Source organism: Osmerus mordax, chromosome 7 (assembly GCF_038355195.1).
Source record: "Osmerus mordax isolate fOsmMor3 chromosome 7, fOsmMor3.pri, whole genome shotgun sequence".
Classification (NCBI taxonomy): domain Eukaryota; kingdom Metazoa; phylum Chordata; class Actinopteri; order Osmeriformes; family Osmeridae; genus Osmerus; species Osmerus mordax.
The window spans coordinates 4,537,436-4,558,182 of record NC_090056.1 but is presented as its reverse complement, the minus strand read 5'-3'; the positions used below and the strand labels follow the sequence as shown (position 1 = coordinate 4,558,182).

The 20,747-nt window shown below is 48.0% G+C and overlaps 47 non-coding genes across 47 annotated transcripts; all 47 read right to left on the bottom strand.

The window, feature by feature from the left end:
• Positions 1–9: 9 nt before the first annotated feature.
• Positions 10–84, bottom strand: trnat-ugu (transfer RNA threonine (anticodon UGU)). Its single transcript has one exon. It is a non-coding gene; the product is annotated as a tRNA-Thr (tRNA).
• A 73-nt stretch (positions 85–157) lies between these two features.
• trnak-cuu (transfer RNA lysine (anticodon CUU)) lies at positions 158–230 on the bottom strand. Its single transcript has one exon. It is a non-coding gene; the product is annotated as a tRNA-Lys (tRNA).
• A 450-nt stretch (positions 231–680) lies between these two features.
• Positions 681–753, bottom strand: trnak-cuu (transfer RNA lysine (anticodon CUU)). Its single transcript has one exon. It is a non-coding gene; the product is annotated as a tRNA-Lys (tRNA).
• A 302-nt stretch (positions 754–1,055) lies between these two features.
• On the bottom strand, positions 1,056–1,130 carry trnat-ugu (transfer RNA threonine (anticodon UGU)). Its single transcript has one exon. It is a non-coding gene; the product is annotated as a tRNA-Thr (tRNA).
• Positions 1,131–1,203: 73 nt separating this feature from the next.
• trnak-cuu (transfer RNA lysine (anticodon CUU)) lies at positions 1,204–1,276 on the bottom strand. Its single transcript has one exon. It is a non-coding gene; the product is annotated as a tRNA-Lys (tRNA).
• Positions 1,277–1,726: 450 nt separating this feature from the next.
• Positions 1,727–1,799, bottom strand: trnak-cuu (transfer RNA lysine (anticodon CUU)). Its single transcript has one exon. It is a non-coding gene; the product is annotated as a tRNA-Lys (tRNA).
• A 302-nt stretch (positions 1,800–2,101) lies between these two features.
• On the bottom strand, positions 2,102–2,176 carry trnat-ugu (transfer RNA threonine (anticodon UGU)). The gene has a single exon. It is a non-coding gene; the product is annotated as a tRNA-Thr (tRNA).
• A 73-nt stretch (positions 2,177–2,249) lies between these two features.
• Positions 2,250–2,322, bottom strand: trnak-cuu (transfer RNA lysine (anticodon CUU)). The gene has a single exon. It is a non-coding gene; the product is annotated as a tRNA-Lys (tRNA).
• Positions 2,323–2,625: 303 nt separating this feature from the next.
• On the bottom strand, positions 2,626–2,700 carry trnat-ugu (transfer RNA threonine (anticodon UGU)). Its single transcript has one exon. It is a non-coding gene; the product is annotated as a tRNA-Thr (tRNA).
• A 73-nt stretch (positions 2,701–2,773) lies between these two features.
• On the bottom strand, positions 2,774–2,846 carry trnak-cuu (transfer RNA lysine (anticodon CUU)). Its single transcript has one exon. It is a non-coding gene; the product is annotated as a tRNA-Lys (tRNA).
• Positions 2,847–3,672: 826 nt separating this feature from the next.
• trnat-ugu (transfer RNA threonine (anticodon UGU)) lies at positions 3,673–3,747 on the bottom strand. The gene has a single exon. It is a non-coding gene; the product is annotated as a tRNA-Thr (tRNA).
• A 73-nt stretch (positions 3,748–3,820) lies between these two features.
• On the bottom strand, positions 3,821–3,893 carry trnak-cuu (transfer RNA lysine (anticodon CUU)). Its single transcript has one exon. It is a non-coding gene; the product is annotated as a tRNA-Lys (tRNA).
• Positions 3,894–4,196: 303 nt separating this feature from the next.
• trnat-ugu (transfer RNA threonine (anticodon UGU)) lies at positions 4,197–4,271 on the bottom strand. Its single transcript has one exon. It is a non-coding gene; the product is annotated as a tRNA-Thr (tRNA).
• A 449-nt stretch (positions 4,272–4,720) lies between these two features.
• Positions 4,721–4,795, bottom strand: trnat-ugu (transfer RNA threonine (anticodon UGU)). Its single transcript has one exon. It is a non-coding gene; the product is annotated as a tRNA-Thr (tRNA).
• A 73-nt stretch (positions 4,796–4,868) lies between these two features.
• trnak-cuu (transfer RNA lysine (anticodon CUU)) lies at positions 4,869–4,941 on the bottom strand. The gene has a single exon. It is a non-coding gene; the product is annotated as a tRNA-Lys (tRNA).
• A 304-nt stretch (positions 4,942–5,245) lies between these two features.
• Positions 5,246–5,320, bottom strand: trnat-ugu (transfer RNA threonine (anticodon UGU)). Its single transcript has one exon. It is a non-coding gene; the product is annotated as a tRNA-Thr (tRNA).
• Positions 5,321–5,393: 73 nt separating this feature from the next.
• On the bottom strand, positions 5,394–5,466 carry trnak-cuu (transfer RNA lysine (anticodon CUU)). Its single transcript has one exon. It is a non-coding gene; the product is annotated as a tRNA-Lys (tRNA).
• A 304-nt stretch (positions 5,467–5,770) lies between these two features.
• Positions 5,771–5,845, bottom strand: trnat-ugu (transfer RNA threonine (anticodon UGU)). Its single transcript has one exon. It is a non-coding gene; the product is annotated as a tRNA-Thr (tRNA).
• Positions 5,846–5,918: 73 nt separating this feature from the next.
• Positions 5,919–5,991, bottom strand: trnak-cuu (transfer RNA lysine (anticodon CUU)). The gene has a single exon. It is a non-coding gene; the product is annotated as a tRNA-Lys (tRNA).
• A 303-nt stretch (positions 5,992–6,294) lies between these two features.
• Positions 6,295–6,369, bottom strand: trnat-ugu (transfer RNA threonine (anticodon UGU)). Its single transcript has one exon. It is a non-coding gene; the product is annotated as a tRNA-Thr (tRNA).
• A 73-nt stretch (positions 6,370–6,442) lies between these two features.
• Positions 6,443–6,515, bottom strand: trnak-cuu (transfer RNA lysine (anticodon CUU)). The gene has a single exon. It is a non-coding gene; the product is annotated as a tRNA-Lys (tRNA).
• An 826-nt stretch (positions 6,516–7,341) lies between these two features.
• Positions 7,342–7,416, bottom strand: trnat-ugu (transfer RNA threonine (anticodon UGU)). Its single transcript has one exon. It is a non-coding gene; the product is annotated as a tRNA-Thr (tRNA).
• Positions 7,417–7,489: 73 nt separating this feature from the next.
• trnak-cuu (transfer RNA lysine (anticodon CUU)) lies at positions 7,490–7,562 on the bottom strand. The gene has a single exon. It is a non-coding gene; the product is annotated as a tRNA-Lys (tRNA).
• A 303-nt stretch (positions 7,563–7,865) lies between these two features.
• On the bottom strand, positions 7,866–7,940 carry trnat-ugu (transfer RNA threonine (anticodon UGU)). The gene has a single exon. It is a non-coding gene; the product is annotated as a tRNA-Thr (tRNA).
• A 73-nt stretch (positions 7,941–8,013) lies between these two features.
• trnak-cuu (transfer RNA lysine (anticodon CUU)) lies at positions 8,014–8,086 on the bottom strand. The gene has a single exon. It is a non-coding gene; the product is annotated as a tRNA-Lys (tRNA).
• An 826-nt stretch (positions 8,087–8,912) lies between these two features.
• Positions 8,913–8,987, bottom strand: trnat-ugu (transfer RNA threonine (anticodon UGU)). The gene has a single exon. It is a non-coding gene; the product is annotated as a tRNA-Thr (tRNA).
• A 73-nt stretch (positions 8,988–9,060) lies between these two features.
• trnak-cuu (transfer RNA lysine (anticodon CUU)) lies at positions 9,061–9,133 on the bottom strand. Its single transcript has one exon. It is a non-coding gene; the product is annotated as a tRNA-Lys (tRNA).
• Positions 9,134–9,436: 303 nt separating this feature from the next.
• On the bottom strand, positions 9,437–9,511 carry trnat-ugu (transfer RNA threonine (anticodon UGU)). The gene has a single exon. It is a non-coding gene; the product is annotated as a tRNA-Thr (tRNA).
• Positions 9,512–9,584: 73 nt separating this feature from the next.
• On the bottom strand, positions 9,585–9,657 carry trnak-cuu (transfer RNA lysine (anticodon CUU)). The gene has a single exon. It is a non-coding gene; the product is annotated as a tRNA-Lys (tRNA).
• An 826-nt stretch (positions 9,658–10,483) lies between these two features.
• On the bottom strand, positions 10,484–10,558 carry trnat-ugu (transfer RNA threonine (anticodon UGU)). The gene has a single exon. It is a non-coding gene; the product is annotated as a tRNA-Thr (tRNA).
• Positions 10,559–10,631: 73 nt separating this feature from the next.
• On the bottom strand, positions 10,632–10,704 carry trnak-cuu (transfer RNA lysine (anticodon CUU)). The gene has a single exon. It is a non-coding gene; the product is annotated as a tRNA-Lys (tRNA).
• A 1,498-nt stretch (positions 10,705–12,202) lies between these two features.
• Positions 12,203–12,275, bottom strand: trnak-cuu (transfer RNA lysine (anticodon CUU)). The gene has a single exon. It is a non-coding gene; the product is annotated as a tRNA-Lys (tRNA).
• Positions 12,276–12,578: 303 nt separating this feature from the next.
• On the bottom strand, positions 12,579–12,653 carry trnat-ugu (transfer RNA threonine (anticodon UGU)). Its single transcript has one exon. It is a non-coding gene; the product is annotated as a tRNA-Thr (tRNA).
• A 73-nt stretch (positions 12,654–12,726) lies between these two features.
• Positions 12,727–12,799, bottom strand: trnak-cuu (transfer RNA lysine (anticodon CUU)). The gene has a single exon. It is a non-coding gene; the product is annotated as a tRNA-Lys (tRNA).
• Positions 12,800–14,148: 1,349 nt separating this feature from the next.
• trnat-ugu (transfer RNA threonine (anticodon UGU)) lies at positions 14,149–14,223 on the bottom strand. The gene has a single exon. It is a non-coding gene; the product is annotated as a tRNA-Thr (tRNA).
• A 73-nt stretch (positions 14,224–14,296) lies between these two features.
• Positions 14,297–14,369, bottom strand: trnak-cuu (transfer RNA lysine (anticodon CUU)). The gene has a single exon. It is a non-coding gene; the product is annotated as a tRNA-Lys (tRNA).
• Positions 14,370–14,672: 303 nt separating this feature from the next.
• trnat-ugu (transfer RNA threonine (anticodon UGU)) lies at positions 14,673–14,747 on the bottom strand. The gene has a single exon. It is a non-coding gene; the product is annotated as a tRNA-Thr (tRNA).
• A 73-nt stretch (positions 14,748–14,820) lies between these two features.
• trnak-cuu (transfer RNA lysine (anticodon CUU)) lies at positions 14,821–14,893 on the bottom strand. The gene has a single exon. It is a non-coding gene; the product is annotated as a tRNA-Lys (tRNA).
• Positions 14,894–16,243: 1,350 nt separating this feature from the next.
• Positions 16,244–16,318, bottom strand: trnat-ugu (transfer RNA threonine (anticodon UGU)). The gene has a single exon. It is a non-coding gene; the product is annotated as a tRNA-Thr (tRNA).
• Positions 16,319–16,391: 73 nt separating this feature from the next.
• trnak-cuu (transfer RNA lysine (anticodon CUU)) lies at positions 16,392–16,464 on the bottom strand. The gene has a single exon. It is a non-coding gene; the product is annotated as a tRNA-Lys (tRNA).
• Positions 16,465–16,767: 303 nt separating this feature from the next.
• trnat-ugu (transfer RNA threonine (anticodon UGU)) lies at positions 16,768–16,842 on the bottom strand. The gene has a single exon. It is a non-coding gene; the product is annotated as a tRNA-Thr (tRNA).
• A 73-nt stretch (positions 16,843–16,915) lies between these two features.
• trnak-cuu (transfer RNA lysine (anticodon CUU)) lies at positions 16,916–16,988 on the bottom strand. Its single transcript has one exon. It is a non-coding gene; the product is annotated as a tRNA-Lys (tRNA).
• An 826-nt stretch (positions 16,989–17,814) lies between these two features.
• Positions 17,815–17,889, bottom strand: trnat-ugu (transfer RNA threonine (anticodon UGU)). Its single transcript has one exon. It is a non-coding gene; the product is annotated as a tRNA-Thr (tRNA).
• A 73-nt stretch (positions 17,890–17,962) lies between these two features.
• On the bottom strand, positions 17,963–18,035 carry trnak-cuu (transfer RNA lysine (anticodon CUU)). Its single transcript has one exon. It is a non-coding gene; the product is annotated as a tRNA-Lys (tRNA).
• An 826-nt stretch (positions 18,036–18,861) lies between these two features.
• Positions 18,862–18,936, bottom strand: trnat-ugu (transfer RNA threonine (anticodon UGU)). The gene has a single exon. It is a non-coding gene; the product is annotated as a tRNA-Thr (tRNA).
• Positions 18,937–19,009: 73 nt separating this feature from the next.
• On the bottom strand, positions 19,010–19,082 carry trnak-cuu (transfer RNA lysine (anticodon CUU)). Its single transcript has one exon. It is a non-coding gene; the product is annotated as a tRNA-Lys (tRNA).
• An 825-nt stretch (positions 19,083–19,907) lies between these two features.
• trnat-ugu (transfer RNA threonine (anticodon UGU)) lies at positions 19,908–19,982 on the bottom strand. The gene has a single exon. It is a non-coding gene; the product is annotated as a tRNA-Thr (tRNA).
• Between the last annotated feature and the right edge of the window lie 765 nt (positions 19,983–20,747).

Below are 20,747 nucleotides of genomic sequence, written 5' to 3'. Positions count from 1 at the left end.
AACACAGTGAGGTGCTGCTGGGAGTTGAACCCAGGATCTCCTGTTTACAAGACAGGCGCTTTCAACCAGCTAAGCCACAGCACCTCTGGATCTGCAATAGTTGATTCAACTACTTGAAGCCTCTCAGAGTGACGGATAGACCTCCATAATGTAAACACGCCCAACGTGGGGCTCGAACCCACGACCCTGAGATTAAGAGTCTCATGCTCTACCGACTGAGCTAGCCGGGCTTACTGCTACGCAACCAGAGGCATTCTCGTCGGGGACCTTTGTGACCGTCATCGTTTCAAACGCTTGGCCTGTGTCCAGAAGGCTGACATTTTGTCCAGATACAGTTTCAAATAAATGTTTCAAATTTGCTGGGTGTATAGTCTACAAACAAAGAGTTGCATGCTCCAAAGCCTGAGCTATCCAGGCTTAGCATGTTGCTTCCAGAGGCGTTCTCGTCTGGGACCTTTGTGACGCTATACGTTTGAATGCACAACATTGGTGAAAGTTAAATATGGGCCAGTTGTATGAAACAAACACAGTGAGGTGTTGCTGGGAGTTGAACCCAGGATCTCCTGTTTACAAGACAGGCGCTTTCAATCAGCAAAGCCACAGCACCTCTGGATCTGCAATAGTTGATTCAACTACTTGAAGCCTCTCAGAGTGACGGATAGGCCTCCATAATGTAAACACGCCCAACATGGGGCTCGAACCCACGACCCTGAGATTAAGAGTCTCATGCTCTACCGACTGAGCTAGCCGGGCTTACTGCTACGCAACCAGAGGCATTCTCGTCGGGGACCTTTGTGACCGTCATCGTTTCAAACGCTTGGCCTGTGTCCAGAAGGCTGACATTTTGTCCAGATACAGTTTCAAATGAATGTTTCAAATTTGCTGGGTGTATAATCTACAAACAAAGAGGGCCATGCTCCAACGCCTGTGCTATCCAGGCTTAGCATGTTGCTTCCAGAGGCGTTCTCGTCTGGGACCTTTGTGACGCTATACGTTTGAATGCACAACATTGGTGAAAGTTAAAAAAGGGCCAGTTGTATGAAACAAACACAGTGAGGTGCTGCTGGGAGTTGAACCCAGGATCTCCTGTTTACAAGACAGGCGCTTTCAACCAGCTAAGCCACAGCACCTCTGGATCTGCAATAGTTGATTCAACTACTTGAAGCCTCTCAGAGTGACGGATAGACCTCCATAATGTAAACACGCCCAACGTGGGGCTCGAACCCACGACCCTGAGATTAAGAGTCTCATGCTCTACCGACTGAGCTAGCCGGGCTTACTGCTACGCAACCAGAGGCATTCTCGTCGGGGACCTTTGTGACCGTCATCGTTTCAAACGCTTGGCCTGTGTCCAGAAGGCTGACATTTTGTTCAGATACAGTTTCAAATGAATGTTTCAAATTTGCTGGGTGTATAGTCTACAAACAAAGAGTTGCATGCTCCAAAGCCTGAGCTATCCAGGCTTAGCATGTTGCTTCCAGAGGCATTCTCGTCTGGGACCTTTGTGACGCTATACGTTTGAATGCACAACATTGGTGAAAGTTAAATATGGGCCAGTTGTATGAAACAAACACAGTGAGGTGTTGCTGGGAGTTGAACCCAGGATCTCCTGTTTACAAGACAGGCGCTTTCAATCAGCAAAGCCACAGCACCTCTGGATCTGCAATAGTTGATTCAACTACTTGAAGCCTCTCAGAGTGACGGATAGGCCTCCATAATGTAAACACGCCCAACATGGGGCTCGAACCCACGACCCTGAGATTAAGAGTCTCATGCTCTACCGACTGAGCTAGCCGGGCTTACTGCTACTCAATCAGAGGCATTCTCGTCGGGGACCTTTGTGACCGTCATCGTTTCAAAAAGTTGGCCTGTGTCCAGAAGGCTGACATTTTGTAAAATACAGTTTCAAATGAACGTTTCAAAATTGCTGGGTGTATAGTCTACAAACAAAGAGTTGCATGCTCCAAAGCCTGAGCTATCCAGGCTTAGCATGTTGCTTCCAGAGGCGTTCTCGTCTGGGACCTTTTGTGACGGTAAACGTTTGAATCCACAACATTGGTGAAAGTAAAAAATGGGCCAGTTGTATGAAACAAACACAGTGAGGTGCTGCTGGGAGTTGAACCCAGGATCTCCTGTTTACAAGACAGGCGCTTTCAACCAGCTAAGCCACAGCACCTCTGGATCTGCAATAGTTGATTCAACTACTTGAAGCCTCTCAGAGTGACGGATAGACCTCCATAATGTAAACACGCCCAACGTGGGGCTCGAACCCACGACCCTGAGATTAAGAGTCTCATGCTCTACCGACTGAGCTAGCCGGGCTTACTGCTAGTCAATCAGAGGCATTCTCGTCGGGGACCTTTGTGACCGTCATCGTTTCAAACGCTTGGCCTGTGTCCAGAAGGCTGACATTTTGTCCAGATACAGTTTCAAATGAACGTTTCAAATTTGCTGGGTGTATAGTCTACAAACAAAGAGTGCCATGCTCCAACGCCTGAGCTATCCAGGCTTTAGCATGTTGCTTCCAGAGGCATTCTCGTCTGGGACCTTTGTGACGCTATACGTTTGAATCCACAACATTGGTGAAAGTTAAAAAGGGGCCAGTTGTATGAAACAAACACAGTGAGGTGCTGCTGGGAGTTGAACCCAGGATCTCCTGTTTACAAGACAGGCGCTTTCAACCAGCTAAGCCACAGCACCTCTGGATCTGCAATAGTTGATTCAACTACTTGAAGCCTCTCAGAGTGACGGATAGACCTCCATAATGCAAACACGCCCAACGTGGGGCTCGAACCCACGACCCTGAGATTAAGAGTCTCATGCTCTACCGACTGAGCTAGCCGGGCTTACTGCTACTCAATCAGAGGCATTCTCGTCGGGGACCTTTGTGACCGTCATCGTTTCAAAAAGTTGGCCTGTGTCCAGAAGGCTGACATTTTGTTCAGATACAGTTTCAAATGAATGTTTCAAATTTGCTGGGTGTATAGTCTACAAACAAAGAGTTGCATGCTCCAAAGCCTGAGCTATCCAGGCTTAGCATGTTGCTTCCAGAGGCATTCTCGTCTGGGACCTTTGTGACGCTATACGTTTGAATGCACAACATTGGTGAAAGTTAAATATGGGCCAGTTGTATGAAACAAACACAGTGAGGTGTTGCTGGGAGTTGAACCCAGGATCTCCTGTTTACAAGACAGGCGCTTTCAATCAGCAAAGCCACAGCACCTCTGGATCTGCAATAGTTGATTCAACTACTTGAAGCCTCTCAGAGTGACGGATAGGCCTCCATAATGTAAACACGCCCAACATGGGGCTCGAACCCACGACCCTGAGATTAAGAGTCTCATGCTCTACCGACTGAGCTAGCCGGGCTTACTGCTACGCAACCAGAGGCATTCTCGTCGGGGAACTTTGTGACCGTCATCGTTTCAAACGCTTGGCCTGTGTCCAGAAGGCTGACATTTTGTCCAGATACAGTTTCAAATGAATGTTTCAAATTTGCTGGGTGTATAATCTACAAACAAAGAGGGCCATGCTCCAACGCCTGTGCTATCCAGGCTTTAGCATGTTGCTTCCAGAGGCATTCTCGTCTGGGACCTTTGTGACGCTATACGTTTGAATCCACAACATTGGTGAAAGTTAAAAAAGGGCCAGTTGTATGAAACAAACACAGTGAGGTGCTGCTGGGAGTTGAACCCAGGATCTCCTGTTTACAAGACAGGCGCTTTCAACCAGCTAAGCCACAGCACCTCTGGATCTGCAATAGTTGATTCAACTACTTGAAGCCTCTCAGAGTGACGGATAGGTCCCCATAATGTAAACACGCCCAACGTGGGGCTCGAACCCACGACCCTGAGATTAAGAGTCTCATGCTCTACCGACTGAGCTAGCCGGGCTTACTGCTACGCGACCAGAGGCATTCTCGTCGGGGACCTTTGTGACCGTCATCGTTTCAAATGCTTGGCCGGTGTCCAGAAGGCTGACAATTTGTCCAGATACAGTTTCAAATGAACGTTTCAAAATTGCTGGGTGTATAGTCTACAAACAAAGAGTTGCATGCTCCAAAGCCTGAGCTATCCAGGCTTAGCATGTTGCTTCCAGAGGCGTTCTCGTCTGGGACCTTTTGTGACGGTAAACTTTTGAATCCACAACATTGGTGAAAGTAAAAAATGGGCCAGTTGTATGAAACAAACACAGTGAGGTGCTGCTGGGAGTTGAACCCAGGATCTCCTGTTTACAAGACAGGCACTTTCAAACAGCTAAGCCACAGCACCTCTGGATCTGCAATAGTTGATTCAACTACTTGAAGCCTCTCAGAGTGACGGATAGACCTCCATAATGTAAACACGCCCAACGTGGGGCTCGAACCCACGACCCTGAGATTAAGAGTCTCATTCTCTACCGACTGAGCTAGCCGGGCTTACTGCTACTCAATCAGAGGCATTCTCGTCGGGGACCTTTGTGACCGTCATCGTTTCAAAAAGTTGGCCTGTGTCCAGAAGGCTGACATTTTGTCCAGATACAGTTTCAAATGAATGTTTCAAATTTGCTGGGTGTATAGTCTACAAACAAAGAGTGGCATGCTCCAACGCCTGAGCTATTCAGGCTTTAGCATGTTGCTTCCAGAGGCATTCTCGTCTGGGACCTTTGTGACGCTATACGTTTGAATCCACAACATTGGTGAAAGTAAAAAATGGGCCAGTTGTATGAAACAAACACAGTGAGGTGCTGCTGGGAGTTGAACCCAGGATCTCCTGTTTACAAGACAGGCGCTTTCAACCAGCTAAGCCACAGCACCTCTGGATCTGCAATAGTTGATTCAACTACTTGAAGCCTCTCAGAGTGACGGATAGGTCCCCATAATGTAAACACGCCCAACGTGGGGCTCGAACCCACGACCCTGAGATTAAGAGTCTCATGCTCTACCGACTGAGCTAGCCGGGCTTACTGCTACGCCACCAGAGGCATTCTCGTCGGGGACCTTTGTGACCGTCATCGTTTCAAACGCTTGGCCGGTGTCCAGAAGGCTGACATTTTGTCCAGATACAGTTTCAAATAAAACGTTTCAAAATTGCTGGGTGTATAGTCTACAAACAAAGAGTTGCATGCTCCAAAGCCTGAGCTATCCAGGCTTAGCATGTTGCTTCCAGAGGCGTTCTCGTCTGGGACCTTTTGTGACGGTAAACGTTTGAATCCACAACATTGGTGAAAGTAAAAAATGGGCCAGTTGTATGAAACAAACACAGTGAGGTGCTGCTGGGAGTTGAACCCAGGATCTCCTGTTTACAAGACAGGCGCTTTCAACCAGCTAAGCCACAGCACCTCTGGATCTGCAATAGTTGATTCAACTACTTGAAGCCTCTCAGAGTGACGGATAGGTCCCCATAATGTAAACACGCCCAACGTGGGGCTCGAACCCACGACCCTGAGATTAAGAGTCTCATGCTCTACCGACTGAGCTAGCCGGGCTTACTGCTACTCAATCAGAGGCATTCTCGTCGGGGACCTTTGTGACCGTCATCGTTTCAAACGCTTGGCCGGTGTCCAGAAGGCTGACATTTTGTCCAGATACAGTTTCAAATAAAACGTTTCAAAATTGCTGGGTGTATAGTCTACAAACAAAGAGTTGCATGCTCCAAAGCCTGAGCTATCCAGGCTTAGCATGTTGCTTCCAGAGGCGTTCTCGTCTGGGACCTTTTGTGACGGTAAACGTTTGAATCCACAACATTGGTGAAAGTAAAAAATGGGCCAGTTGTATGAAACAAACACAGTGAGGTGCTGCTGGGAGTTGAACCCAGGATCTCCTGTTTACAAGACAGGCGCTTTCAACCAGCTAAGCCACAGCACCTCTGGATCTGCAATAGTTGATTCAACTACTTGAAGCCTCTCAGAGTGACGGATAGGTCCCCATAATGTAAACACGCCCAACGTGGGGCTCGAACCCACGACCCTGAGATTAAGAGTCTCATGCTCTACCGACTGAGCTAGCCGGGCTTACTGCTACTCAATCAGAGGCATTCTCGTCGGGGACCTTTGTGACCGTCATCGTTTCAAAAAGTTGGCCTGTGTCCAGAAGGCTGACATTTTGTCCAGATACAGTTTCAAATGAATGTTTCAAATTTGCTGGGTGTATAGTCTACAAACAAAGAGTGGCATGCTCCAACGCCTGAGCTATTCAGGCTTTAGCATGTTGCTTCCAGAGGCATTCTCGTCTGGGACCTTTGTGACGCTATACGTTTGAATCCACAACATTGGTGAAAGTAAAAAATGGGCCAGTTGTATGAAACAAACACAGTGAGGTGCTGCTGGGAGTTGAACCCAGGATCTCCTGTTTACAAGACAGGCGCTTTCAACCAGCTAAGCCACAGCACCTCTGGATCTGCAATAGTTGATTCAACTACTTGAAGCCTCTCAGAGTGACGGATAGACCTCCATAATGTAAACACGCCCAACGTGGGGCTCGAACCCACGACCCTGAGATTAAGAGTCTCATGCTCTACCGACTGAGCTAGCCGGGCTTACTGCTACGCAACCAGAGGCATTCTCGTCGGGGACCTTTGTGACCGTCATCGTTTCAAACGCTTGGCCTGTGTCCAGAAGGCTGACATTTTGTCCAGATACAGTTTCAAATAAATGTTTCAAATTTGCTGGGTGTATAGTCTACAAACAAAGAGTTGCATGCTCCAAAGCCTGAGCTATCCAGGCTTAGCATGTTGCTTCCAGAGGCGTTCTCGTCTGGGACCTTTGTGACGCTATACGTTTGAATGCACAACATTGGTGAAAGTTAAATATGGGCCAGTTGTATGAAACAAACACAGTGAGGTGTTGCTGGGAGTTGAACCCAGGATCTCCTGTTTACAAGACAGGCGCTTTCAATCAGCAAAGCCACAGCACCTCTGGATCTGCAATAGTTGATTCAACTACTTGAAGCCTCTCAGAGTGACGGATAGGCCTCCATAATGTAAACACGCCCAACATGGGGCTCGAACCCACGACCCTGAGATTAAGAGTCTCATGCTCTACCGACTGAGCTAGCCGGGCTTACTGCTACGCAACCAGAGGCATTCTCGTCGGGGACCTTTGTGACCGTCATCGTTTCAAACGCTTGGCCTGTGTCCAGAAGGCTGACATTTTGTCCAGATACAGTTTCAAATGAATGTTTCAAATTTGCTGGGTGTATAATCTACAAACAAAGAGGGCCATGCTCCAACGCCTGAGCTATCCAGGCTTTAGCATGTTGCTTCCAGAGGCATTCTCGTCTGGGACCTTTGTGACGCTATACGTTTGAATCCACAACATTGGTGAAAGTAAAAAATGGGCCAGTTGTATGAAACAAACACAGTGAGGTGCTGCTGGGAGTTGAACCCAGGATCTCCTGTTTACAAGACAGGCGCTTTCAACCAGCTAAGCCACAGCACCTCTGGATCTGCAATAGTTGATTCAACTACTTGAAGCCTCTCAGAGTGACGGATAGACCTCCATAATGTAAACACGCCCAACGTGGGGCTCGAACCCACGACCCTGAGATTAAGAGTCTCATGCTCTACCGACTGAGCTAGCCGGGCTTACTGCTACGCAACCAGAGGCATTCTCGTCGGGGACCTTTGTGACCGTCATCGTTTCAAACGCTTGGCCTGTGTCCAGAAGGCTGACATTTTGTCCAGATACAGTTTCAAATGAATGTTTCAAATTTGCTGGGTGTATAATCTACAAACAAAGAGGGCCATGCTCCAACGCCTGAGCTATCCAGGCTTTAGCATGTTGCTTCCAGAGGCATTCTCGTCTGGGACCTTTGTGACGCTATACGTTTGAATCCACAACATTGGTGAAAGTTAAAAAAGGGCCAGTTGTATGAAACAAACACAGTGAGGTGCTGCTGGGAGTTGAACCCAGGATCTCCTGTTTACAAGACAGGCGCTTTCAACCAGCTAAGCCACAGCACCTCTGGATCTGCAATAGTTGATTCAACTACTTGAAGCCTCTCAGAGTGACGGATAGGTCCCCATAATGTAAACACGCCCAACGTGGGGCTCGAACCCACGACCCTGAGATTAAGAGTCTCATGCTCTACCGACTGAGCTAGCCGGGCTTACTGCTACGCAACCAGAGGCATTCTCGTCGGGGACCTTTGTGACCGTCATCGTTTCAAACGCTTGGCCTGTGTCCAGAAGGCTGACATTTTGTCCAGATACAGTTTCAAATAAATGTTTCAAATTTGCTGGGTGTATAGTCTACAAACAAAGAGTTGCATGCTCCAAAGCCTGAGCTATCCAGGCTTAGCATGTTGCTTCCAGAGGCGTTCTCGTCTGGGACCTTTGTGACGCTATACGTTTGAATCCACAACATTGGTGAAAGTTAAATATGGGCCAGTTGTATGAAACAAACACAGTGAGGTGTTGCTGGGAGTTGAACCCAGGATCTCCTGTTTACAAGACAGGCGCTTTCAATCAGCAAAGCCACAGCACCTCTGGATCTGCAATAGTTGATTCAACTACTTGAAGCCTCTCAGAGTGACGGATAGGCCTCCATAATGTAAACACGCCCAACATGGGGCTCGAACCCACGACCCTGAGATTAAGAGTCTCATGCTCTACCGACTGAGCTAGCCGGGCTTACTGCTACGCAACCAGAGGCATTCTCGTCGGGGACCTTTGTGACCGTCATCGTTTCAAACGCTTGGCCTGTGTCCAGAAGGCTGACATTTTGTCCAGATACAGTTTCAAATGAATGTTTCAAATTTGCTGGGTGTATAATCTACAAACAAAGAGGGCCATGCTCCAACGCCTGAGCTATCCAGGCTTTAGCATGTTGCTTCCAGAGGCATTCTCGTCTGGGACCTTTGTGACGCTATACGTTTGAATCCACAACATTGGTGAAAGTTAAAAAAGGGCCAGTTGTATGAAACAAACACAGTGAGGTGCTGCTGGGAGTTGAACCCAGGATCTCCTGTTTACAAGACAGGCGCTTTCAACCAGCTAAGCCACAGCACCTCTGGATCTGCAATAGTTGATTCAACTACTTGAAGCCTCTCAGAGTGACGGATAGGTCCCCATAATGTAAACACGCCCAACGTGGGGCTCGAACCCACAACCCTGAGATTAAGAGTCTCATGCTCTACCGACTGAGCTAGCCGGGCTTACTGCTACTCAATCAGAGGCATTCTCGTCGGGGACCTTTGTGACCGTCATCGTTTCAAACGCTTGGCCTGTGTCCAGAAGGCTGACATTTTGTCCAGATACAGTTTAAAATGAATGTTTCAAATTTGCTGGGTGTATAGTCTACAAACAAAGAGTGCCATGCTCCAACGCCTGAGCTATCCAGGCTTTAGCATGTTGCTTCCAGAGGCATTCTCGTCTGGGACCTTTGTGACGCTATACGTTTGAATCCACAACATTGGTGAAAGTTAAAAATGGGCCAGTTGTATGAAACAAACACAGTGAGGTGCTGCTGGGAGTTGAACCCAGGATCTCCTGTTTACAAGACAGGCGCTTTCAACCAGCTAAGCCACAGCACCTCTGGATCTGCAATAGTTGATTCAACTACTTGAAGCCTCTCAGAGTGACGGATAGACCTCCATAATGTAAACACGCCCAACGTGGGGCTCGAACCCACGACCCTGAGATTAAGAGTCTCATGCTCTACCGACTGAGCTAGCCGGGCTTACTGCTACGCAACCAGAGGCATTCTCGTCGGGGACCTTTGTGACCGTCATCGTTTCAAACGCTTGGCCTGTGTCCAGAAGGCTGACATTTTGTCCAGATACAGTTTAAAATGAATGTTTCAAATTTGCTGGGTGTATAGTCTACAAACAAAGAGTTGCATGCTCCAAAGCCTGAGCTATCCAAGCTTAGCATGTTGCTTCCAGAGGCGTTCTCGTCTGGGACCTTTGTGACGCTATACGTTTGAATGCACAACATTGGTGAAAGTTAAATATGGGCCAGTTGTATGAAACAAACACAGTGAGGTGTTGCTGGGAGTTGAACCCAGGATCTCCTGTTTACAAGACAGGCGCTTTCAATCAGCAAAGCCACAGCACCTCTGGATCTGCAATAGTTGATTCAACTACTTGAAGCCTCTCAGAGTGACGGATAGGCCTCCATAATGTAAACACGCCCAACATGGGGCTCGAACCCACGACCCTGAGATTAAGAGTCTCATGCTCTACCGACTGAGCTAGCCGGGCTTACTGCTACTCAATCAGAGGCATTCTCGTCGGGGACCTTTGTGACCGTCATCGTTTCAAAAAGTTGGCCTGTGTCCAGAAGGCTGACATTTTGTCCAGATACAGTTTCAAATGAACGTTTCAAAATTGCTGGGTGTATAGTCTACAAACAAAGAGTTGCATGCTCCAAAGCCTGAGCTATCCAGGCTTAGCATGTTGCTTCCAGAGGCGTTCTCGTCTGGGACCTTTTGTGACGGTAAACGTTTGAATCCACAACATTGGTGAAAGTAAAAAATGGGCCAGTTGTATGAAACAAACACAGTGAGGTGCTGCTGGGAGTTGAACCCAGGATCTCCTGTTTACAAGACAGGCGCTTTCAACCAGCTAAGCCACAGCACCTCTGGATCTACAATAGTTGATTCAACTACTTGAAGCCTCTCAGAGTGACGGATAGGTCCCCATAATGTAAACACGCCCAACGTGGGGCTCGAACCCACGACCCTGAGATTAAGAGTCTCATGCTCTACCGACTGAGCTAGCCGGGCTTACTGCTACTCAATCAGAGGCATTCTCGTCGGGGACCTTTGTGACCGTCATCGTTTCAAACGCTTGGCCTGTGTCCAGAAGGCTGACATTTTGTCCAGATACAGTTTCAAATAAATGTTTCAAATTTGCTGGGTGTATAGTCTACAAACAAAGAGTTGCATGCTCCAAAGCCTGAGCTATCCAGGCTTAGCATGTTGCTTCCAGAGGCGTTCTCGTCTGGGACCTTTGTGACGCTATACGTTTGAATGCACAACATTGGTGAAAGTTAAATATGGGCCAGTTGTATGAAACAAACACAGTGAGGTGTTGCTGGGAGTTGAACCCAGGATCTCCTGTTTACAAGACAGGCGCTTTCAATCAGCAAAGCCACAGCACCTCTGGATCTGCAATAGTTGATTCAACTACTTGAAGCCTCTCAGAGTGACGGATAGGCCTCCTTAATGTAAACACGCCCAACATGGGGCTCGAACCCACGACCCTGAGATTAAGAGTCTCATGCTCTACCGACTGAGCTAGCCGGGCTTACTGCTACGCAACCAGAGGCATTCTCGTCGGGGACCTTTGTGACCGTCATCGTTTCAAACGCTTGGCCTGTGTCCAGAAGGCTGACATTTTGTCCAGATACAGTTTCAAATGAATGTTTCAAATTTGCTGGGTGTATAATCTACAAACAAAGAGGGCCATGCTCCAACGCCTGTGCTATCCAGGCTTTAGCATGTTGCTTCCAGAGGCATTCTCGTCTGGGACCTTTGTGACGCTATACGTTTGAATGCACAACATTGGTGAAAGTTAAATATGGGCCAGTTGTATGAAACAAACACAGTGAGGTGTTGCTGGGAGTTGAACCCAGGATCTCCTGTTTACAAGACAGGCGCTTTCAATCAGCAAAGCCACAGCACCTCTGGATCTGCAATAGTTGATTCAACTACTTGAAGCCTCTCAGAGTGACGGATAGGCCTCCTTAATGTAAACACGCCCAACATGGGGCTCGAACCCACGACCCTGAGATTAAGAGTCTCATGCTCTACCGACTGAGCTAGCCGGGCTTACTGCTACGCAACCAGAGGCATTCTCGTCGGGGACCTTTGTGACCGTCATCGTTTCAAACGCTTGGCCTGTGTCCAGAAGGCTGACATTTTGTCCAGATACAGTTTCAAATGAATGTTTCAAATTTGCTGGGTGTATAATCTACAAACAAAGAGGGCCATGCTCCAACGCCTGTGCTATCCAGGCTTTAGCATGTTGCTTCCAGAGGCGTTCTCGTCTGGGACCTTTGTGACGCTATACGTTTGAATGCACAACATTGGTGAAAGTTAAATATGGGCCAGTTGTATGAAACAAACACAGTGAGGTGTTGCTGGGAGTTGAACCCAGGATCTCCTGTTTACAAGACAGGCGCTTTCAATCAGCAAAGCCACAGCACCTCTGGATCTGCAATAGTTGATTCAACTACTTGAAGCCTCTCAGAGTGACGGATAGACCTCCATAATGTAAACACGCCCAACGTGGGGCTCGAACCCACGACCCTGAGATTAAGAGTCTCATGCTCTACCGACTGAGCTAGCCGGGCTTACTGCTACGCAACCAGAGGCATTCTCGTCGGGGACCTTTGTGACCGTCATCGTTTCAAAAAGTTGGCCTGTGTCCAGAAGGCTGACATTTTGTCCAGATACAGTTTCAAATGAATGTTTCAAATTTGCTGGGTGTATAGTCTACAAACAAAGAGTGGCATGCTCCAACGCCTGAGCTATTCAGGCTTTAGCATGTTGCTTCCAGAGGCATTCTCGTCTGGGACCTTTGTGACGCTATACGTTTGAATCCACAACATTGGTGAAAGTAAAAAATGGGCCAGTTGTATGAAACAAACACAGTGAGGTGCTGCTGGGAGTTGAACCCAGGATCTCCTGTTTACAAGACAGGCGCTTTCAACCAGCTAAGCCACAGCACCTCTGGATCTGCAATAGTTGATTCAACTACTTGAAGCCTCTCAGAGTGACGGATAGACCTCCATAATGTAAACACGCCCAACGTGGGGCTCGAACCCACGACCCTGAGATTAAGAGTCTCATGCTCTACCGACTGAGCTAGCCGGGCTTACTGCTACGCAACCAGAGGCATTCTCGTCGGGGACCTTTGTGACCGTCATCGTTTCAAACGCTTGGCCTGTGTCCAGAAGGCTGACATTTTGTCCAGATACAGTTTAAAATGAATGTTTCAAATTTGCTGGGTGTATAGTCTACAAACAAAGAGTTGCATGCTCCAAAGCCTGAGCTATCCAAGCTTAGCATGTTGCTTCCAGAGGCGTTCTCGTCTGGGACCTTTGTGACGCTATACGTTTGAATGCACAACATTGGTGAAAGTTAAATATGGGCCAGTTGTATGAAACAAACACAGTGAGGTGTTGCTGGGAGTTGAACCCAGGATCTCCTGTTTACAAGACAGGCGCTTTCAATCAGCAAAGCCACAGCACCTCTGGATCTGCAATAGTTGATTCAACTACTTGAAGCCTCTCAGAGTGACGGATAGGCCTCCATAATGTAAACACGCCCAACATGGGGCTCGAACCCACGACCCTGAGATTAAGAGTCTCATGCTCTACCGACTGAGCTAGCCGGGCTTACTGCTACTCAATCAGAGGCATTCTCGTCGGGGACCTTTGTGACCGTCATCGTTTCAAAAAGTTGGCCTGTGTCCAGAAGGCTGACATTTTGTCCAGATACAGTTTCAAATGAATGTTTCAAATTTGCTGGGTGTATAGTCTACAAACAAAGAGTTGCATGCTCCAAAGCCTGAGCTATCCAGGCTTAGCATGTTGCTTCCAGAGGCATTCTCGTCTGGGACCTTTGTGACGCTATACGTTTGAATCCACAACATTGGTGAAAGTTAAAAATGGGCCAGTTGTATGAAACAAACACAGTGAGGTGTTGCTGGGAGTTGAACCCAGGATCTCCTGTTTACAAGACAGGCGCTTTCAATCAGCAAAGCCACAGCACCTCTGGATCTGCAATAGTTGATTCAACTACTTGAAGCCTCTCAGAGTGACGGATAGGCCTCCATAATGTAAACACGCCCAACATGGGGCTCGAACCCACGACCCTGAGATTAAGAGTCTCATGCTCTACCGACTGAGCTAGCCGGGCTTACTGCTACTCAATCAGAGGCATTCTCGTCGGGGACCTTTGTGACCGTCATCGTTTCAAAAAGTTGGCCTGTGTCCAGAAGGCTGACATTTTGTCCAGATACAGTTTCAAATGAACGTTTCAAAATTGCTGGGTGTATAGTCTACAAACAAAGAGTTGCATGCTCCAAAGCCTGAGCTATCCAGGCTTAGCATGTTGCTTCCAGAGGCGTTCTCGTCTGGGACCTTTTGTGACGGTAAACGTTTGAATCCACAACATTGGTGAAAGTAAAAAATGGGCCAGTTGTATGAAACAAACACAGTGAGGTGCTGCTGGGAGTTGAACCCAGGATCTCCTGTTTACAAGACAGGCGCTTTCAACCAGCTAAGCCACAGCACCTCTGGATCTACAATAGTTGATTCAACTACTTGAAGCCTCTCAGAGTGACGGATAGGTCCCCATAATGTAAACACGCCCAACGTGGGGCTCGAACCCACGACCCTGAGATTAAGAGTCTCATGCTCTACCGACTGAGCTAGCCGGGCTTACTGCTACTCAATCAGAGGCATTCTCGTCGGGGACCTTTGTGACCGTCATCGTTTCAAAAAGTTGGCCTGTGTCCAGAAGGCTGACATTTTGTCCAGATACAGTTTCAAATGAATGTTTCAAATTTGCTGGGTGTATAGTCTACAAACAAAGAGTGGCATGCTCCAACGCCTGAGCTATTCAGGCTTTAGCATGTTGCTTCCAGAGGCATTCTCGTCTGGGACCTTTGTGACGCTATACGTTTGAATCCACAACATTGGTGAAAGTAAAAAATGGTCCAGTTGTATGAAACAAACACAGTGAGGTGCTGCTGGGAGTTGAACCCAGGATCTCCTGTTTACAAGACAGGCGCTTTCAACCAGCTAAGCCACAGCACCTCTGGATCTGCAATAGTTGATTCAACTACTTGAAGCCTCTCAGAGTGACGGATAGACCTCCATAATGTAAACACGCCCAACGTGGGGCTCGAACCCACGACCCTGAGATTAAGAGTCTCATGCTCTACCGACTGAGCTAGCCGGGCTTACTGCTACGCAACCAGAGGCATTCTCGTCGGGGACCTTTGTGACCGTCATCGTTTCAAACGCTTGGCCTGTGTCCAGAAGGCTGACATTTTGTCCAGATACAGTTTCAAATAAATGTTTCAAATTTGCTGGGTGTATAGTCTACAAACAAAGAGTTGCATGCTCCAAAGCCTGAGCTATCCAGGCTTAGCATGTTGCTTCCAGAGGCGTTCTCGTCTGGGACCTTTGTGACGCTATACGTTTGAATGCACAACATTGGTGAAAGTTAAATATGGGCCAGTTGTATGAAACAAACACAGTGAGGTGTTGCTGGGAGTTGAACCCAGGATCTCCTGTTTACAAGACAGGCGCTTTCAATCAGCAAAGCCACAGCACCTCTGGATCTGCAATAGTTGATTCAACTACTTGAAGCCTCTCAGAGTGACGGATAGGCCTCCTTAATGTAAACACGCCCAACATGGGGCTCGAACCCACGACCCTGAGATTAAGAGTCTCATGCTCTACCGACTGAGCTAGCCGGGCTTACTGCTACGCAACCAGAGGCATTCTCGTCGGGGACCTTTGTGACCGTCATCGTTTCAAACGCTTGGCCTGTGTCCAGAAGGCTGACATTTTGTCCAGATACAGTTTCAAATGAATGTTTCAAATTTGCTGGGTGTATAATCTACAAACAAAGAGGGCCATGCTCCAACGCCTGTGCTATCCAGGCTTTAGCATGTTGCTTCCAGAGGCATTCTCGTCTGGGACCTTTGTGACGCTATACGTTTGAATGCACAACATTGGTGAAAGTTAAATATGGGCCAGTTGTATGAAACAAACACAGTGAGGTGTTGCTGGGAGTTGAACCCAGGATCTCCTGTTTACAAGACAGGCGCTTTCAATCAGCAAAGCCACAGCACCTCTGGATCTGCAATAGTTGATTCAACTACTTGAAGCCTCTCAGAGTGACGGATAGGCCTCCTTAATGTAAACACGCCCAACATGGGGCTCGAACCCACGACCCTGAGATTAAGAGTCTCATGCTCTACCGACTGAGCTAGCCGGGCTTACTGCTACGCAACCAGAGGCATTCTCGTCGGGGACCTTTGTGACCGTCATCGTTTCAAACGCTTGGCCTGTGTCCAGAAGGCTGACATTTTGTCCAGATACAGTTTCAAATGAATGTTTCAAATTTGCTGGGTGTATAATCTACAAACAAAGAGGGCCATGCTCCAACGCCTGTGCTATCCAGGCTTTAGCATGTTGCTTCCAGAGGCATTCTCGTCTGGGACATTTGTGACGCTATACGTTTGAATCCACAACATTGGTGAAAGTTAAAAAAGGGCCAGTTGTATGAAACAAACACAGTGAGGTGCTGCTGGGAGTTGAACCCAGGATCTCCTGTTTACAAGACAGGCGCTTTCAACCAGCTAAGCCACAGCACCTCTGGATCTGCAATAGTTGATTCAACTACTTGAAGCCTCTCAGAGTGACGGATAGGTCCCCATAATGTAAACACGCCCAACGTGGGGCTCGAACCCACGACCCTGAGATTAAGAGTCTCATGCTCTACCGACTGAGCTAGCCGGGCTTACTGCTACGCGACCAGAGGCATTCTCGTCGGGGACCTTTGTGATCGTCATCGTTTCAAACGCTTGGCCGGTGTCCAGAAGGCTGACATTTTGTCCAGATACAGTTTCAAATGAACGTTTCAAAATTGCTGGGTGTATAGTCTACAAACAAAGAGTTGCATGCTCCAAAGCCTGAGCTATCCAGGCTTAGCATGTTGCTTCCAGAGGCGTTCTCATCTGGGACCTTTTGTGACGGTAAACGTTTGAATCCACAACATTGGTGAAAGTAAAAAATGGGCCAGTTGTATGAAACAAACACAGTGAGGTGCTGCTGGGAGTTGAACCCAGGATCTCCTGTTTACAAGACAGGCACTTTCAACCAGCTAAGCCACAGCACCTCTGGATCTGCAATAGTTGATTCAACTACTTGAAGCCTCTCAGAGTGACGGATAGACCTCCATAATGTAAACACGCCCAACGTGGGGCTCGAACCCACGACCCTGAGATTAAGAGTCTCATGCTCTACCGACTGAGCTAGCCGGGCTTACTGCTACGCAACCAGAGGCATTCTCGTCGGGGACCTTTGTGACCGTCATCGTTTCAAACGCTTGGCCTGTGTCCAGAAGGCTGACATTTTGTCCAGATACAGTTTCAAATAAATGTTTCAAATTTGCTGGGTGTATAGTCTACAAACAAAGAGTTGCATGCTCCAAAGCCTGAGCTATCCAGGCTTAGCATGTTGCTTCCAGAGGCGTTCTCGTCTGGGACCTTTGTGACGCTATACGTTTGAATGCACAACATTGGTGAAAGTTAAATATGGGCCAGTTGTATGAAACAAACACAGTGAGGTGTTGCTGGGAGTTGAACCCAGGATCTCCTGTTTACAAGACAGGCGCTTTCAATCAGCAAAGCCACAGCACCTCTGGATCTGCAATAGTTGATTCAACTACTTGAAGCCTCTCAGAGTGACGGATAGGCCTCCATAATGTAAACACGCCCAACATGGGGCTCGAACCCACGACCCTGAGATTAAGAGTCTCATGCTCTACCGACTGAGCTAGCCGGGCTTACTGCTACGCGACCAGAGGCATTCTCGTCGGGGACCTTTGTGACCGTCATCGTTTCAAACGCTTGGCCTGTGTCCAGAAGGCTGACATTTTGTCCAGATACAGTTTCAAATGAACGTTTCAAAATTGCTGGGTGTATAGTCTACAAACAAAGAGTTGCATGCTCCAAAGCCTGAGCTATCCAGGCTTAGCATGTTGCTTCCAGAGGCGTTCTCGTCTGGGACCTTTTGTGACGGTAAACGTTTGAATCCACAACATTGGTGAAAGTAAAAAATGGGCCAGTTGTATGAAACAAACACAGTGAGGTGCTGCTGGGAGTTGAACCCAGGATCTCCTGTTTACAAGACAGGCGCTTTCAACCAGCTAAGCCACAGCACCTCTGGATCTGCAATAGTTGATTCAACTACTTGAAGCCTCTCAGAGTGACGGATAGACCTCCATAATGTAAACACGCCCAACGTGGGGCTCGAACCCACGACCCTGAGATTAAGAGTCTCATGCTCTACCGACTGAGCTAGCCGGGCTTACTGCTACGCAACCAGAGGCATTCTCGTCGGGGACCTTTGTGACCGTCATCGTTTCAAACGCTTGGCCTGTGTCCAGAAGGCTGACATTTTGTCCAGATACAGTTTCAAATAAATGTTTCAAATTTGCTGGGTGTATAGTCTACAAACAAAGAGTTGCATGCTCCAAAGCCTGAGCTATCCAGGCTTAGCATGTTGCTTCCAGAGGCGTTCTCGTCTGGGACCTTTGTGACGCTATACGTTTGAATGCACAACATTGGTGAAAGTTAAATATGGGCCAGTTGTATGAAACAAACACAGTGAGGTGTTGCTGGGAGTTGAACCCAGGATCTCCTGTTTACAAGACAGGCGCTTTCAATCAGCAAAGCCACAGCACCTCTGGATCTGCAATAGTTGATTCAACTACTTGAAGCCTCTCAGAGTGACGGATAGGCCTCCATAATGTAAACACGCCCAACATGGGGCTCGAACCCACGACCCTGAGATTAAGAGTCTCATGCTCTACCGACTGAGCTAGCCGGGCTTACTGCTACGCGACCAGAGGCATTCTCGTCGGGGACCTTTGTGACCGTCATCGTTTCAAACGCTTGGCCTGTGTCCAGAAGGCTGACATTTTGTCCAGATACAGTTTCAAATGAACGTTTCAAAATTGCTGGGTGTATAGTCTACAAACAAAGAGTTGCATGCTCCAAAGCCTGAGCTATCCAGGCTTAGCATGTTGCTTCCAGAGGCGTTCTCGTCTGGGACCTTTTGTGACGGTAAACGTTTGAATCCACAACATTGGTGAAAGTAAAAAACGGGCCAGTTGTATGAAACAAACACAGTGAGGTGCTGCTGGGAGCTGAACCCAGGATCTCCTGTTTACAAGACAGGCGCTTTCAACCAGCTAAGCCACAGCACCTCTGGATCTGCAATAGTTGATTCAACTACTTGAAGCCTCTCAGAGTGACGGATAGACCTCCATAATGTAAACACGCCCAACGTGGGGCTCGAACCCACGACCCTGAGATTAAGAGTCTCATGCTCTACCGACTGAGCTAGCTGGGCTTACTGCTACTCAATCAGAGGCATTCTCGTCGGGGACCTTTGTGACCGTCATCGTTTCAAACGCTTGGCCTGTGTCCAGAAGGCTGACATTTTGTCCAGATACAGTTTCAAATGAACGTTTCAAATTTGCTGGGTGTATAGTCTACAAACAAAGAGTTGCATGCTCCAAAGCCTGAGCTATCCAGGCTTAGCATGTTGCTTCCAGAGGCGTTCTCGTCTGGGACCTTTGTGATGCTATACGTTTGAATGCACAACATTGGTGAAAGTTAAATATGGGCCAGTTGTATGAAACAAACACAGTGAGGTGTTGCTGGGAGTTGAACCCAGGATCTCCTGTTTACAAGACAGGCGCTTTCAATCAGCAAAGCCACAGCACCTCTGGATCTGCAATAGTTGATTCAACTACTTGAAGCCTCTCAGAGTGACGGATAGGCCTCCATAATGTAAACACGCCCAACATGGGGCTCGAACCCACGACCCTGAGATTAAGAGTCTCATGCTCTACCGACTGAGCTAGCCGGGCTTACTGCTACTCAATCAGAGGCATTCTCGTCGGGGACCTTTGTGACCGTCATCGTTTCAAAAAGTTGGCCTGTGTCCAGAAGGCTGACATTTTGTCCAGATACAGTTTCAAATGAATGTTTCAAATTTGCTGGGTGTATAGTCTACAAACAAAGAGTTGCATTCTCCAAAGCCTGAGCTATCCAGGCTTAGCATGTTGCTTCCAGAGGCATTCTCGTCTGGGACCTTTGTGACGCTATACGTTTGAATCCACAACATTGGTGAAAGTAAAAAATGGGCCAGTTGTATGAAACAAACACAGTGAGGTGCTGCTGGGAGTTGAACCCAGGATCTCCTGTTTACAAGACAGGCGCTTTCAACCAGCTAAGCCACAGCACCTCTGGATCTGCAATAGTTGATTCAACTACTTGAAGCCTCTCAGAGTGACGGATAGACCTCCATAATGGAAACACGCCCAACGTGGGGCTCGAACCCACGACCCTGAGATTAAGAGTCTCATGCTCTACCGACTGAGCTAGCCGGGTTTACTGCTACTCAATCAGAAGCATTCTCGTCGGGGACCTTTGTGACCGTCATCGTTTCAAACGCTTGGCCTGTGTCCAGAAGGCTGACATTTTGTCCAGATACAGTTTCAAATAAATGTTTCAAATTTGCTGGGTGTATAGTCTACAAACAAAGAGTTGCATGCTCCAAAGCCTGAGCTATCCAGGCTTAGCATGTTGCTTCCAGAGGCGTTCTCGTCTGGGACCTTTGTGACGCTATACGTTTGAATGCACAACATTGGTGAAAGTTAAATATGGGCCAGTTGTATGAAACAAACACAGTGAGGTGTTGCTGGGAGTTGAACCCAGGATCTCCTGTTTACAAGACAGGCGCTTTCAATCAGCAAAGCCACAGCACCTCTGGATCTGCAATAGTTGATTCAACTACTTGAAGCCTCTCAGAGTGACGGATAGGCCTCCATAATGTAAACACGCCCAACATGGGGCTCGAACCCACGACCCTGAGATTAAGAGTCTCATGCTCTACCGACTGAGCTAGCCGGGCTTACTGCTACTCAACCAGAGGCATTCTCGTCGGGGACCTTTGTGACCGTCATCGTTTCAAACGCTTGGCCTGTGTCCAGAAGGCTGACATTTTGTC